The sequence below is a fragment of the Nelumbo nucifera genome, chromosome 5 (genome assembly GCF_055504915.1).
Source record: "Nelumbo nucifera cultivar China Antique chromosome 5, China Antique-T2T, whole genome shotgun sequence".
Taxonomy (NCBI): Eukaryota; Viridiplantae; Streptophyta; class Magnoliopsida; order Proteales; family Nelumbonaceae; genus Nelumbo; species Nelumbo nucifera.
Genome location: NC_142653.1, coordinates 13,926,696 through 13,937,692, shown reverse-complemented (window position 1 = coordinate 13,937,692; position 10,997 = coordinate 13,926,696).

The following is a 10,997-nucleotide window of genomic DNA, read 5'->3' as shown; positions in this document are numbered from 1 at the left end:
TATATTAGGGAAATATAAATATATTAATAATATTAAGTTTAATGTTAAAATAATTATAAATAATATACAAATACATATGATTTTTATATTTTAATGGTATATATGAAAAATATATTACAGTTAATATAGCGAGATGCATAGATATTATATAATTTTATTGATAATGAATCAATCAAGAATCTAAGACATTATATAGATTCTTATAAATTAATACATGCACAAAGCTATTATTATTTTATTTTCTATTAAAGTCCAAGGCACAAAACATATGCAACTATTCTATTTGAATTACTATATCAATATTTCTATTTTACTATTTTTATTTTTTAGCATTAACAAAAATCAATTCTCAAGTGTTTGGTAAACAATATTTTCATTTTTTAAAAATAAATATGTCATTATAAAATGTAAAGTATTAATTAATAATTTATAAAAAATATATAATCTTAACTTAAAATATATCAAATCTATTAAAATTTTAAAGATATATATCATATGAAAAATCATAAATTTTAATTACTAAAATAATTACTCCATTATTAGTATTTTTTATTTTATAAAATTTCTAAAATAAAAACTTATTTTATTTTTGTATAAATGTAGATTAGTGGAATTGGCCAATTCAATTTATGTTATATTCCCAAACATTTTGTAAATAGTATTTTTAATTTTGTAAATAGTAAATACAATATTATTTAATGCAAATTAAAATATTAATTAATAATTTATAAAAATTTGAATATACATATAATGTGCAAATGTATAAATTTTAAATACTAAACTAATTATTCTATTAATAATAATTTTATTTGTATAAATTTATTGAAATTAAAAATCATTTTTTGGTATATATGTAGATTTGATAAATTATTTATTCTATTGTTCATAAACTACTCAATTGTTCTTTTTAATTTATAGTTGGAGTTGTTGAGTATTAGTATATATTGTTTATTTGGGTTGTATATAGACTACTAGACTTTAATGTTGATAAAGGTTAATGTAAACTACTAGATTCTTGGTCATTGGACAACTTTAGTTCTATATTCGAATCACGCCATACTCATTTTTTAAAGTGAGACGTGGTTTGTTGTTGATAAATAAGGCATGGGCTCATACATGCGATACGCTGTCCTATTAGCGTGTGTTGATCGTATTGCTCGATACTATACATATCATGTGCTGGTGAGGTCCAATACCAATGTGATATGCCTTGTGTCGAGCGTATTATGTCGATATTTTAACCTAGTGTATCAATGTTTCAAAAACAATATGGAACTAGAACCACTTTTAGCCATTGGTTTCTAGGTTAGTAGTCGAACTAATGGCCCATTTTAATTTAAGAAATTCAAATTAAAATAAAAACTACCAAAGATATTGTCTAAGTCAAACGGATCAATGGTTTAAATGTTTGAGTTAGCTGATCACTGATCAAATCAATAGTTGCTTGGATGGTTCTTGGGCCGAATGATCCAACCATCTAAGTCAACGACGGTTCAAAAACACCATGGTGCATTGGTATTTGTTTCTAATATATATACAATGGAAAGACATGGTATTAGAATAGTTTTCAACAATCAAAGCATTCCATTAATTTTGATAAAAAATACTTGATTGGTCACCTCTTTTATTATACTAGTTGATTGATTATATTTTTATTGACTATATTTTTCTCATATTATAGTGGAATCCTTTTATTTTTATTAATGACAATATCAACTTTATGTTTCTCCATTTTCTTCTTTTTCTTTAGGTTCAATTTGAAAGGAGTACAAATATAAATACATACAAAATACAAGGTTTTGCGCTCTACATATTTGTATTTGTACTCCTTCAAAATGGAGCCTTGTTTTATTTTAGACTCCATTTAAGAGGACAAATGCAAATATGTATAGCGCAAAACCTTCTATTTTGTATGTATTTATATTTATACTCCTTTCAAACTGAGTGTCAAGCATTTGTTTGGTTTGAAAGAAAAGATAGGGAAACACAGCTTTAATCTCTCTTACATGCCTCCAAAACTTTATATTTCCTCTATTAAATTAAAAAAATTTCTTACACTAAAAAATACAAATCTCTCTTTTCTGAAGTATATACTCCATCAATTTTTTCACCTTCTATTTTTTTTTTCTTTTTTCAAAGATTCACGTCATCACATCTCCCCAAGAGTGAGTCGGTGACATAAGTGGGAGAGTGCGGCCAAGATAGTCTTCATGAACAATAATCAAGTGCAAATCCAGCAATACCATGAACAATCGAATTATAATATCTTACGACATAAGTAACCAAACAAGAGATAAGGCAACCAATTGTACTCATGCAATCTGATATTAGATTCCCAATGCACCATAGTAGTTTAAATTGAATCACCAACATGTGACCAATAATGAAATTTGCATCACCTTGTGCAACGGGATTTCCTAAGACTGTGTTTGGTTGCTATACAAAATTATGGCAATGCAAATGATTTCTTTGAGTATAAATTTTGACATATTTTTGTTTCAAATTTTACTTTATATTGTTTAATTACAGTGAAAATGAAATAAATTAAGAGATGAAGCCGAATAAAGTAAAATTCAAAACAAAATTAAAAGAGAATTTGCACATTTCTCATTTGCACTCCTATGCATTTGTATTAGTGCAAATAAAACTATACTGCAACCAAACACAGCCTAAGCTCAGTTTGGAAGGAGTACAAATACAAATATGTACATATAAATATATATAAAATAATACAAATTACAAGGTTTTGCACTCTACATATTTGTATTTGTACTCCTTCCAAACTAAGCCTATATATAACTGTGTATCATATAAAAAACACGGTTTAAAAAAATGACAAGAAAATTGAACCATTTTGGCCACCGATTTATGGGTCAATGGTTCGATCGTATGGTTAAAATGGGTGGCCCATTTTAATAAAAAATTAAAAAATAATTAAAAATAAGAAACGACCAAAAACCATTGAACGGGTCAATGGATTGACGGTTCAATTGCCCGAATCAATAGATCATTAGCTGATTTAGCGGTCTTTGGCTAGGGATTGATTTGGGGTAAAACGGAACCAGTTGTCGACCGTTTGGATCAACGAAGGTTAGAAAACCATGCTGAAAAATAAGTAGGAAATATCTACTTATAAATTTAACGTTCATGTATGGATGGCATTTTCAATGTATAGCTGGATGCCATGTACATCAAGTTTTCGCTTTCAGTTGATCAAGCTCCAATAATGATATCTAAGACTTTCAAAGAAAAAGTCTTCTTCAAACATTCAAGGAAATAGGAATGGCAACGGGGCGGGGCGGGGACGGGGAGCCTCTCCCCATCCCCGTCCCTGTCCCCGCTAATGGGGACAAGGTTATCCCCATCCTCATCCCCACGGGAATCCCCATTCCCCGTGATTCTTTATAATGCTAACCATTTTGTTTTTGCTTTTTATTTTATTTAAAAGAATAAAAATAAAATAATTAACATTTACAATCGTATTAAAAAATATTCAAACATAACCAACCATATTTTTAAAAATATTAATACATAGATGTATGTTTACATATTTACATATATAACGTATGCATACATATATACATAAATATTAGTGGGGATCCCATGAAGTGGGGATCGGGGTCCTCGCGGGATGGGGAGTGCGTCCCCTCCCCATTCTTGCTAACTAGGATGAAAATTTCCCCATCCCCGTTCCCGCGGGGGGAAATCATCCTCATCCCGTTCGGGGCGGATTTCCATGGGGATCAAGGAAATGGGGAAAATTGTCATCCCTATAAGGAAAGGCCTAACATCTGTCACCGTAATTGCACAAGTTCCAAAATAGCTTTAAGCCCACACACTACACATCCATTCTCATATCGCATAACAATTGGCGCACTAAAAACTCTTTTATGCATAACACTTACAATCGTAAGGTGTTCCTCCATGTCATCCTTAGCCTTCAATACTTCATACATTTTCGCATTTGTTGCCTGCTGCAATGATTCTGTAAGGACAATTTGTTTCTCCCAAACATCGTTACATTGCTAATAACCCTACAAATCTGCCATAAAATTAGTAACCATTTCATAAAGATAGAGCCTTTTAGCTCTCCAATTTATCCAATGTCATCTAATAGTCGACCCACTTAGCCAAATTAAAATGTACATTATATGTCAATAAGGAAACTTATATCAGATCCAAATAAAACCATCTTCCATTCAAATGTATATATAGTTTAGGAGACATTTTATGAGAAGAGATTATTTGGGTTTTGGGAAAGTGCATCTCATTGGTTTTTTAAAAATGACATAGAATAAAAAAATTAAAAAGGAGAAAATTTCTTGACCACTTTGTTTTAATATATACTAGCGAGGACCTGTGCGATGCATGGGATTTATTAAGCGAAAGCTAAATAATAAAAAGGGTCGTTTACTAAAATACCCCTTATAATTTAATGGATTTACTAAAATCTACCCTATATTTAAAATTTTACTAAAACACCATTTATACTTTGCATTGGATTTAATCAATCTTTCATTAGATGATAGTGGAAAATGACAATGTTGACCCTAATATTCATTTAAATAAATTTAATCAAAAGAAATTAAAAATAAAAATATAATTTTTGCTCTTTATAAGACATGGGCAACCACTCTATTGACTATATTTGGTTAATTTAGTTTTCTGTACAAAAAAAAAGTGTTAAGGGTATTTTTGGAATAAAAAATCATGGGCCTAATGGCAAAACAAACACTCCTTAATGAAAAGTTGATTAAGTAAATAAGTTGTAAAATATATGGGATGTTTTAATAAAATGAAAACTATAAGGTAGGTTTAAGTAAATATGTAAAACTATAAGATGTGTTCTAGTACATTACCATAATAGAATCACATAAGAGTATACAAATGTTTTATATTTTCAACTTTTTAAACAATTAATAATTATTTATATTTTACATACTACTTTTAATATTTTTTTATAATACAAAAATAACAATAATTAATTTCAGTGAGGTTTATTCATCAAATTGATGAAACCAACCGACACGACTAGAGTTGGTCGGTTTTCTAGTATTTTAAGTCGGCTTTGGTTCAAAAAATTCTCAGTTTGACCAAATTGGATCAATTTCACTTTGGCAATTTGTAAACCAACCAAAATCGATCGATCTAACCATATATATATTATATAAATATAATTTTTAATATGAAAAAGTGGAAAATTTCCCATATTTCCTAGTCTAAAATGTTTTATATCATAAATCCAAATTTAAAATTTATTTTTTAATAATTACACTATAATTTTTAAAATTTAATTTAATTTTTAAGTTTAAATCTTTTGAACTGACTGACCAAACCAAAAAATTGACCCAAACCGATACAGCTTTAGTGGGTCGGTTTTTACAAAAGGTTAGTCGGTTTCAACTGACTAACTCCCCAACCTGACCAGGTCAATTTGGTTCGCCAAATAGCTTAAGATCGAACCGAACCAACTCATGAACACTTATAATTTTAGCTAAATTAATAGTCTCATATTTGATAAATAACAATAGTTTAATCTCCAACAATTATTGAAAATTTATAGCAAAAATACACAACTATTTGAAATATACTGATAATGAAAAAATACAATAATTACAAAAATAAAATAAGTACTAAAAATATATTAACTTAGTCAATAAATAGTATAATCTAAAGCAATAGTTTAATCTCTAATAAATAATCAATAAGTTATAGCAAAAATACAATAAATTAAATTTAAAAATTTCACTAATAGTAGTTTAATCTCCAATAATTATTGAAAGTTTTCTATTAAATAATAAAACAAAATAAATTTGTACATAATCATTGAAAATACATATATCACAAAAACAACAAGTAATTACTGAAATACAATAAATATTAATTTTAGTATATAGAATTATATAATAAATGTGGATTAATAGTTTAAAATTATTATTAATAAATATTTGTTTGAAAGTTATTTTCTCGAATTATTACTTGATATAAGTGAAATTAGTTATTTATAATATTATGTAAAAATATTATATTATTATTAATTTCAATATTATGTTATAATATTGAAATTTTTTAATTTCAATATTATGTAATAAATTTATTACATAATTTCGTTATTTTAACTATTTAAAACCTAGTTATGATAAATATCTAGTTATTTCAATATTTAAATAATCTATAAAATATTTAAAATTTGTTGTTATTTGAATTTTATTTATTTAAAGCTATTACATATTATTAAATGTTTGAGAAACATTTAAATCAATGACCCGGAAAAACATAATTTAAATTCTTAGTACATAATTTCGTGATATATTTTGTAAAAATATAAAATTATTTATTAGATAATTTTGTTATTTTAATTTTTAAAATATAGCTGTGATAAATATTTAAATAATCTATAAAATATTTAAAATTTGTTGTTATTTGAATTTTATTTATTTAAATCTATTACATATTATTAAATGTTTGAGAAACATTTAAATCAATGATCCGGAAAAACATAATTTAAATTATTAGTACATAATTTCGTGATATATTTTGTAAAAATATAAACTTATTTATTAGATAATTTTGTTATTTTATTTTTAAAATATAGCTATGATAAATATCTAGTTATTTAAATAATCTATAAAATATTTAATTTTTTTGTTATTTGAATTTTACTTATTTAAAGCTATTACATATTATTAAGTATTTGAAAAGCATTTAAATTGATAATCTGGAAAAAAACATAATTTAAATTGTTAGTACATAATTTTGTGATATAGTTTATAAAAATATAAAATTATTTTTGTATTTTAATAAATATTTTAAAGTTATTATATAATTTTGTTAGAATATTTAAATAATTCTTAAATTTTTTAATCCAAACTTTCTTTAGATAGATATAGATAAAAAGTAGGGGAGAGGATAAATAGGAATTAGAGATAATTTATGAGAGAAACTCTCATTGATTGTTTAAAAAATGGCATGGAATAAAAAAAACAAAAAATTCAAAAAAATTATAAAATTTCTTGACCGCTTTATATATATATATATATATATATATATATATATATAGATTGCTTTGAACTTGATGAATTGATTGTTCTTAGGCCATGTTTGGGAGTGCTTTTTATTTGCATTTGACACGTTTGGCAGTCTTTTTCTCCAATAAGCACTTAAATAAGTATTTGCGACTATTTTCTTTCAAATTTTCAAAATATATCCTTATGAAAGCACTTTTACTAAATTATTTTTATCAAAAAACACTTTGTGAAAGTACCTTTATGAAAGCACTTTTATGAAGTGCTTTTGTAAAATTCAATTAGGCATAATTTTATAGGTGGTATTTTAAAATTTATTTAGTGATAATTTTGGAAGAAAAAATTGAATAAGTGCTTATTATATAGATACTTAAAAAAAACTGGAAATTTGGGCTTAAAAAACAAGCCATTAGTTTTAAAATAAGCACTTATTTTGGGCTTATTTCCCAAATAGCAGTAAGTGCTTAATAGCCCAAATAAGCACTCTCAAAAATGGCCTCAATACGCATTCAATATGAACTTTATTGAAAGAAAGTTGAGAGAAACATGTGTAAGTTATAATTAAAAAAAAACATGCTAAAAATAGTCAAAATAAGTAAATAACATATGTGTAATCCAAGGTTAATTGAAGGAATGCAAACAATGGGGGTAAAATGCTGGAACTCAAAAGATTGGGGGGGGGGTGCTATGTGTTACTGCCCATAAGTGAGTAAGTGGCTATGTATAAATTTTAGGGAGAATGACGGTTCAGCCCAGGGTCAGAATTTGTAGGCTCAAAGTACATTTGGGGTAGGTGCCATCTCGGAATTTATGCCAATTTACGGGCGGGTATGAGTGCATAGAGTGTGATTTTTTGACATTTTGAATGTTTATAGCTCTGTAGTGAAAATCAGGAATCTACATTGGGCCTGTCCGTACTTCTTTGTAAATTTTATTGGGTTTGTAACTTTCTTGAATGATTTGTGGGAGTACAAATACCTATTCCATGTATATATATATATATATATGTGTGTGTGTGTGTGTGTGTGTGTGTGTGTCAGTTTTTCAAGTGCTTGGGAAGAATTGAATTACTGAATAATGTATTTATGTATTTAAAATGACAACAAATACAAATTTCAATATAAGAACAATTCTATTCAATCCAGTTGCGTTCTTGCTAGGGCTCATGTATTTGCATCCAACATTTTGCAGCATTGTGAAGTCAGTAATCGTATGAGGACTAAAACAGAGTATCCTATATTGCCACCTCCTACACCTTTAGGAAGGACTAGATGGATTCCTCTGTCTGTAGGTGTTATTAAGATCAATGTGGACGGAGCTGTTGGTATGACTTCTTCAAGTGGGCCGGAAGTTATTTGGGCCTGCATCTTTGTGTGTGTAGTTCCTTTTAATAAAGGGGATCCTCTAGTGACTGAAGCAATGGCTCTTCTTGAGGAACTAAAATTAGCATTGGAATAGGGTATCCCTATATTGCAATTGAAAGTGATGCCTCATCTATAATTTGATGTTTGTTGGTGGATGATATACAACCACCATGGTCAATCAACAATTTGGTTGTTGAATCCAAGCAAACCTGGTCTTTAGCTTTAGACTTTATTTCATTTATCATTGTACAAGAAATGGTTACTTAGATGACTATTCTTTCTACTTTAAAGCATTGTTCGTCGTTTCATCATCAAAAAATCTTGTGGTAAATGACAATCTCAACGTGATTACTGCCTTGTGAGAGACATTGCTCTCTTCTTCATGGGCTGCTCAACCAGATATATTTGACATTAAGAATGTTACTGGTAGTTTTGATGATTTATGTTTATTTCATGTGCATAGATCTTTAAACTTTATTTCTCATACTTTAGCTACAAAGTTTTGGGGAATTCACCATGAGTTAGTTTAGATTATTCCTCCTTATGTACTCCTTGATTTTTTTAACAATTGAAATTTTAATTGCAACAAAAAAAAAGAAAAAAAATGATTACCTAGAATAGGTGAATGGATTAGCCCTAAGGGCCTTATAAAGTATATACATGTTATGTATTCAAAATGAGAACAAAGGTGAATTTCAGTCTTGAATTCCTATTTATTTTCATCACAACTAAAGTGGCACTTGATCGTACTTTTCAAACGTTTTAATCTGAACATGTTGTTTTTTAGACGCCACCTTTGTTTGGTGTTGCATCTGAAATAGGGTTTGAAAAGATTTTTCATATCTGAAATTTTTAAACTTAGGTCCATCACTTAACACATTTTAGACATGGCCTAAAGTCAAAAATACCCATCCCCATTCGACATCTCTCTATCGTCTTCATACATCTCTCTCTCTCTCTCTCCCCTTGTCTTCTCGCCACCGCCGCTGTAGCGGTGTCTCTCTCTCTCCCCCTGTCTTCCCGCTACGAATTGCAACGACGTCTCTCTCTCTCTCCTATCTTCCCGCCACCGCCGCTGCAACTTGCAATGACTCTCTCTCTCTCTCTCCCCTGTCTTCCCGCCACCGCCGCTGCAACTTGCAATGACTCTCTCTCTCTCTCTCTCTCTCCCCTGTCTTCCCTCCACCCCACCGTTGCAATTTGCGGTAGTGGTGGTTCGGTGAGTAATAATAATAATACTAATAATAATATATAAATTAGTTGTATTAATTATTTTTATCAATTTTACTTGTATTATTTATTATTTATTAATTATTTTATTAACTAGTACTTTTTAATTAATTCATTATTTTTTAAATAATATTTTAATTTTTATTTGTTAAATTATTAATTAACTTAATATTTTATAGTCATTAATTATTTTTTAATTTTAATCATCCCATTTATTAATTATTAATTAATTGTTTTTTATTTATATTATTTCAATATTATTTTGAAGTTGAAAATTAATTTTTATGAGATAATGCAAATTGAAATCAACATTTCCAAATAGTATGTTATAAGGGTGAAATAGTAAAATCAGTAAATTTCAGATGGTAAATGATTGATCAAACACAAACAAACTTATGGATTCAAAGCCTCTAAAAACTAGAAAAGCACATATGCTCATTTTCAGATTTCAAATACAAAAAATATCTTTTTAATATTTCAGATTTATCAAACGCCACCTAAGAATTGTTTGATGAGAACATTCATCATGGTGAAATTAAACAAGCTGTACATTTGTATGGAGATGTAAGATTGGACCCCACGAAGCATTTTATAGGTGCCCTACAAGCACATCTTAGTTTGCATTAGAAATAACTCCATATTATCATTTGAAGATATTCTCTATACACGGTTGAGATGTGCCATCAAGCATGTGTGAGACACATTATAGGGTGCCCCTGCAAATTCATCTCACTGTGCTATTTCATATACGGTTGGGATGTGCCATGGCCTGTGGGCGCACTTCGTGAGGAGCCCATCCGAAGCTTCAAATATCACGTAAAATACTGGCGTGTTTAAAATTCAATTGGGTCTCACATCTTTCCCAAGGAAACATAACATCTGCCCATTAGGAATATCTCCCTTTTCATTGATAGGGAGATGTTATCAATACACGGTGGTGGTATTTTGTAGGTAGAGACTAGACCTGTTCATGGGCTGGGCAGCCCGATGGCCCAGTCTGCACCCCGGTCGGGCTTGACCTCGGGCCTAATGTAGTAAGCCCAACTGTGTTACGGGCTGGGCTCGGGATTTGTCAAAAAAGCCTAGCCCGACTTGATTCATCATTATATATTTTATAAAATACATAATTATATTATATAAAATATATAAATAATATAATATTTATTGAAATATATATATATATATATTTATAATTTAATATATACATTTTTTATATTTTTTTCTTTATAATTTCTCTCTCACTCTCTCTCTCTCTATTCAGTCGCTTCAGCAGTAGTAACAATATGGGATAAATTTCGGGCTTAGGCCTAGGCCCAGGCCTAGGCTTCAGGCTTTTTATGAGGGCCGGGCTCGGGCCTTAAAAAAATCTGTTAATAAA